A 6,793-nucleotide genomic window follows, 5' to 3' on the forward strand; every position below is an offset into this window, starting at 1 on the left:
AGTTTCCAAAACTTTTCAAGTACTATTAAATCTTAACCGTTTAAATTTAGATCGATCACAATCTAATGGTCAATATTTTTTCTTTTTTTCGATTAACGTGAGAATTTCTAGCCTCAACGGCGAACGTGGTGACTCCTTTCAAGGCTCTCTCTCCCTCGCTCGCGGCCAAGACGGTCGGGACGTCGGCACGGCACGAGCTCAGGGCATGGCGTCGGCGCCGACCGGCGGCGTCCAGATCCGGTGCCGTGGTGCCCGGATCCGGTCCCCTAGCGACGGGTGGCGGCGTCTTGGCAGCTCGGCGGCTAGGTTTGGCTGTGGGTTTGGGCGGCGGCGACCTGGCGCGACCTGGTGGCGGCGACCTGACGGGAGACACTACCGGAGCTGCCTCCGGTAGCCGAGCACGGAGGCGCGGCCAGACGACGGATGCGGCGGTGGAGGTGCCGTGAGAGCCGGTGGTGACGCCGGCGATGCGGGAGGAGGCAACGACGCCTCTAGCCAGATCTGGCTGGCGGTGGCTGCGGCGGCCGACGGCGGCAGTGACGGCGGCGGCGGCTGTGGCGTCATCGACTGCAGCGGCTGGCTAGCGAGGTAGCGGCCGTGGTGGTCGAGGCGTCGTGGAGGCGGTCGTGCGGCCTCGTGGGTGGCGAGGCCTGCCGTGCAGGCGTCGTGGAGGCCGGCGACGTGTGGCTGTTGGAGGCTAGCGTCGTGCGGCAGCGGGAGGGCGTCATGGAGACCGGTGGCGGTGTGGAGTCGCAGCCGGCGACATGGAGCTCGCGGGCGGCGACAGCGGGTGCTGGTGGCTGCAGGCTGCGGCAGCGGACGGCTTGCAGCAATGGCCGTGGCGACCGTGGACGTGGCTGCTGTGGCGGAGGAGGTGAGGATGGCGACGACGAGGTGGCTGGGCGTTCAGCAGCAGCGGCTGCGGTGGCGGTGACCACGGTCACCAGAGGCATGGCGGCTTCGGACGGCTAGCCGAGGGCGTGGCAGACGGTTGCATCTGGCCGGCGTGGCATCGTTTGGAAGAGGGGTCGGAGACCGGCTTGGCGTAGAGAGGCGCAGCCGATGGCAGTGGAGGTCGGCTCGGCGCGAGAGGCACGGGCGGCGAAGATGGAGTCCGGCTTGGCGCGAGAGGCGCAACCGATGGAGGGAGGCCGGATTGGCACGAGAGGCGCAGCCGATGGAGGGAGGCTGAATCGCGTCCGGTGGAGGAGGCCGGCTTGGCACGAGAGATGCGGCCGGCGGTGGAGGAGGCGACCTTGGTGTGAGAAGGAGCTGCCGGTGGGTGTAGCGCGGTCTTCGGCGCACGAAGGCTGGCCGGCGGGGGACGCCGGTGCAGGGGTCCCACATGTCGGTAGAGCTTAAGTGGTGGTGGAGCATCGGTGCGTCAGCCGTGGATTCGCAGATGGTGAGCGGCGGGTGAAAACCTAGCCTGGCCTTAGCCGGAGCGACAACGATGGTTCATTCCCCCTCCTGAGGGCGTTGTCGTGCTATCTCACCCCTCAAGAGTGGTTGTCGGGCGAAAGCCCAGTCTTGGCTCCTTGAGCCCCGACGGACGGCAGCAACGGTTTTCTGTCACTTCTTTTCTTGAAGACGTCGTTTTGGCATCCCCTAGGGGATGATCTCGTCTGTGTTCCTTTGTTGGTGTAGCGGCGGTCGGTCACGCTTAGTGGCGGCCGATTCGGTGCTAGCCTTCTCTCGGGTTGTGTGTTGGCGCGTCGGTGTGTGGGTGGTGGTATTTTTTTTTTCCTTTTTCCTAGTTACGATTCTACAGGGTTATAATCTTTTAATTTTTTCCTACTTTTTATAGAACTTAGCACCAATCGCAGGGAAAGTGAAAGTCACGGTGCGCATGCGCTACCGTGGGTCGTAGGACGGTCCGACTTTGCCGTAGATGCGGCGCTCTGCTGCCGTGACGGGGAGAGAGATCGAGAGATCCGCCGCGCGCGTAGTCAGTCAGTCGCGCGATCGATCTGTGTATGTACATGCATGTACTGTTACCTACCTGGCCGTGCGCGCATGGTGAAACACACGACACGATCGCGAGCATGGGAGTAACTGCGCGTGCACGCGCGCGCTGATGGATATGCACTAGTGACTTGACTCTGCTTGCCGTGCAAAACCATGCAACTCTCGTGATTCCCATTGCTCTTCTGCGCACTTGAATGTGTGTGTACATGGACGTCGATCATCCTACAGCCTACTACAGGTCCGGCTTTGCTGAACAGGGTTTCAATTAAGAACCTTTCTACTGTGTCGGGCCTACCGGCCTGCCCAAGATGCCTTTTACAGGACAAAAAACGTGCATGAGTTTTACCCCCCAAAAAAAAAAGAAGAAACAACGTGTTTCCCTTTTTTTGAATTCATAATTGGTTTATATTGGCTATCGTTAAGGGCCGATTATTGGTCGAGCAATTACATATATCAAACGGTACGATACAAATACACATCACAAAATAGGTCTAGATAGTAGTTTTTTATATTTTATTTGTTGAGATGAGGTCTAGACACTTGATAATATAAAATAAAATGCAAATGGACATGAGGGCAAAGCCCATATTTAAAGCTCATACACATTATAAAGTGGGAGCCATAAATAGTTAGATTTTGTTGTTATCTGCTACACAATGTTTATTGCTTTAGTATGTTGCAATATGTGCCCACTACAAAATAAAATATGAGGTGGCTTCCAACTCCTTTGAGTGATGGTAGGAGAGATAAAAGCAAAGAATAACGAGGGATATCCCATTGATGGATTAGAGAAAATGATATATTAGCTGTAAGGTGAAACCATCATGCTCAAGTGTATGTTGATGACGGCTAAATATAAGCATTTGGAAGAACATATGAGGATAGATTTGTCATTTTGTTGAAAAACTAACGAGGTCAAAGCAGTTTGACCTCGATAGTGGCATATAAAAGATAGTAAAAATTTTCGTTTGATGGTATATAAGAAAATAGTAATTTTCCAGCGGCATATAAGAACACTCGCAAAAACTTTTGAGTGGCGTATAATTTTACTTGCACAGGATATACATGACGCCCTGTGGTAAAAAAAACAAATCATCCATTCTCTCACATTTCTAGTCAAAACATTTTTGTTAGCAATGATTAATTAATTATTCTAGTCAAACTTTTTAAAACCTGGTATCTCCATTTATGTCTTTAAATGTGTATTTATTGTCGAATGTCACAGTGTGCTACTGCATAAACTTGTGCTCAAAAGGTACTATATTCTGTAATTAAATGATGTGTTCTTAGTTCTTACTCCCTCCGTTTCATGTTATAAAACTTTCTAGCATTGTTCATATTTATATATATGTTAATGAATTTAGGTATATATATATATGTCTAAATTTATTAAAATATATATGAATATGTGCAATGATAGAAATTCTTATAATATGAAACGGAGAAATTACGAGCTAGAAGAGAGAGGGACGGAGTAACTAAAATCACAGGTTAGCATGGGACCGAACCAACCAGAAACCCAGATTCCCCTGTCTCTCTTCTCCAACATGCATGTATGCACGACGTCTGCCTCTGCCTCGCTGTGATCTCTGCGACTCCGCTCTGGAAATCTGAATACGAGCGCTCTCTGATCCGTTGTCCTCGTCTTTACGTTCCAAAGGCGAAGCGCAGCCCACTGCTACCTACTGTCCGCCTGTCCGCTGTCACTACAGTCGCAGCTGGTTGGCTGGCTGGTAAATCCAGCGAGCAAACAGGGAAGAGAGGCCAGCATAGAGGAATTGAAGGACCAAAGACGCCATGGCCAAATGGATCCTATGATGTAAACGGTGTAGGACTCTACTGGCAAATGTATATGTTGATATGCATATGTGCACAGCATGATGCGCTCGTGTGGCCCTCTCTCTGCCACTGATGGTGAGTCGAGAGAGCACTGTGCACTGTGCTTCTTGGTGGTGGTGCCACCAGCTACGGAGAATAGTAACATTCACAATTTCTTCGTTCACTTTCTATTCTCGATCAATCGTAACATTTTTCTAATCATTCTCAGCAACTTTCTTTATACTCGTGTAAATCTCAAAATACTTAGGACGCTTTTGATTCAAAAGAATTTTCGAGGATTTTGTTCCTATTAGATTTTTTTTACATGGTCCTTTGAATCAAATGAGTAGACACAATTAAATCTTATAAAATTCCTATGGAATATCTCATACCATATAAGTTTTAGAGGAAATCTAACTTGAGATAGTCTCATGTCATGGGAACTTTTCTTTAAGTCTTTATCTCTCCTTTAATTTATGTTTTTCTTATGGTTTAGTCAAATGGTCATTTCTATATTTTCATGTGTTTTTTAATCATTTTTTTACACTTACATTCCTGTTAAAGTTCTACTCCCTCCATTTCACAATGTAAGACTAGTTTTGGTTGAAGTTTTTGGCAGGGGCTATTTTCAAAATAAGTTTTTGTTGGGCAATGCTAGAAAGTCTTACATTGTGAAACAAAGAAAGCATATTTTTATTATTCTACATTTTCTCAATCATACGTTTTAAAGAGGTCCTTATATTTTGTAAAGGAGGTAATACCAAGTAGCAGCAACAGGGGTCCCTTCATTTTTGCTGAGAGTTGACTTCCGTTTTTTCAACAAATAGGCCCTTTACAAAAACTTATTTTGAAAATAGCCCCCGCCAAAAACTTCAACCAAAACTTGGCGCTGAGGTATAACGTCTCAGTGCCGAAAACATTGGCGCCGAGATTTTTATTGAGCTGGCATTGAATTTCACGTGGCACGGGGTCAGCGCCAAATACCTCGGCACAGACCCCATATACTTGCTAATTAACCGTTTGATTTGTTCTGTATAGCCTACCAAGGTAGTGGTGCCTTGGTTTGGTTGCTTGTCTTGTGTACACATCGTCCTACGTTCGAATCTCACCGATCGCTAGGTAAGTCATTTTTTTCTCTGTTCTTTTTTATTCTCTTACTTGTTTGTATTCTTTTTAATTCTCTCACTTGTTTGTATTCTTTCAAAAATAAATATGACACTGATTCAAATAGAAAGATGCTCACCACCAACCACTGGGCTGCACCTGCGATTGTGATTGTTCATTGTTAGTTTTTTTTTTAACATGTATAGGCGCTCAGCGCCAAAGTACCCCCTCCACGTCAAATCCACTGCCAACTCAGCTAGGATCTCAGCGCCAACATTATCGGCGCTGAGACGTTATACCTCAGCGCCAACCTCGATGGCGCTGAGCGAACGGCTCATTTCTGCAATAAGTTTTTGGCAAGGTCTAATTTTAAAATAAGTTTTCTTAAAGGGTCAATTTGTCAAAATTACAGAGTTGACTTTCTCCGCTGCCAAACTCCTTTATAGTATCTCACTTTGTTTTAAGGGCTCAGTGTCAACGTGTCTTTGATGCAACAACTAAGTTATCCATGATCTTTGGAAAAAGTCTCAGGGCCTGTGTTGAACCAGAAAACAATCATGAGATAAAAAGGAGCTTATTAGACCTGAGGAAAAATAAAAGTCATGGCTCATTGCCGCACGACAAGAGTTGAAAACACACCACCACATTCTGGATATTGCATTATGGAGGGTTTCATCCTGCTTTGAAAAAATCCTAGATCCAACCCTGGTTCTTAAAGGCTGGTATTCCAATAATGAACGCTCTGTTTATCTATATCTATATCTATCTCTACTATTATAAAAATTAAAAATGTTTTTGTCGGTATTTTGGTACGTCATCCGTATATGAGTCGGTTTTTAAGTTCGTTCGATTTCGGACATACATATATATATATATATATATATATATATATATATATATATATATATATATATATATATATATATATATATATATATATATATTTGAGTAAAGTTTTAAATTCGTTTGCTTTTGAAAATACAAGAGGAGACATATAAGAAATCTCTTTAAAAAAAACTTACATGCTAACTCGAGATAATCAGACTACTTCTGATTGCAACTCATAATTTTCTAGAAAAATGTATATCCAAGTGAATTCTCACAGTAAAACTATTATCTCTTCTCTACTATTATAAAAATTAAAAATGTTTTTGCCAGTATTTTGATACGTCATCCATATTTGAGTTGATTTTTAAGTTTGTTCGTTTTTGGAAATACTAATCCGTTTTTAATCGGATTTTAAGTTTGATTGCTTTTGGAAATACAAAATGAGTCGTGAAGATGTTTTTGCCAGTATTTTGGTACGTCATCCATATTTGAGTTGATTTTTAAGTTTGTTCGTTTTTGGAAATACTAATCTGTTTTTAATCGGATTTTAAGTTTGATTGCTTTTGGAAATATAAAATGAGTCGTATAATAAATCTTATTTTAAAAAACTCACATGCTAACTTGAGATGAAAGTCGGAGTCCTAATTGCAGCTCATGATCAAAGTCGGACTCCTAATTGCAACTCATGATGTTTTTAAAAAATAACCAAGCGAATTCCAACGGTGAATTTCACCCTAGCTATACCGTATAACAATAATAAGATTAAAATAGCATTTACCCGTTGCAATGCACGGGTATTTTTCTAGTAAAGATTGAAGATATTTTTACCGTACTTTGGTACGTCATCCGTGTGTGAGTCGATTTAGTTCGTTTTTGGAAATACAGATATGTATTTGAGTCAGGTTCTAAGTTCATTCGCTTTTGGAAATATAGGAGCAGTCGTATAAAAAATCTCATTAAAAAATTAAATTACATGCTAACTTAAGATGATCGGACATCTAATTGTAGCTCATGATTTTATTAAAAAAATATCCATGCGAATTCTTAAAGTGAATTTTACCTTAACTAAACCGTA

At 44.3% G+C, this 6,793-nt stretch overlaps 1 pseudogene; it reads left to right on the top strand.

The window, feature by feature from the left end:
- Positions 1–467: 467 nt before the first annotated feature.
- LOC127761740 (uncharacterized) lies at positions 468–972 on the top strand (annotated as a pseudogene).
- Positions 973–6,793: the final 5,821 nt, after the last annotated feature.

Source organism: Oryza glaberrima, chromosome 2, assembly GCF_000147395.1.
Source record: "Oryza glaberrima chromosome 2, OglaRS2, whole genome shotgun sequence".
NCBI lineage: Eukaryota > Viridiplantae > Streptophyta > Magnoliopsida > Poales > Poaceae > Oryza > Oryza glaberrima.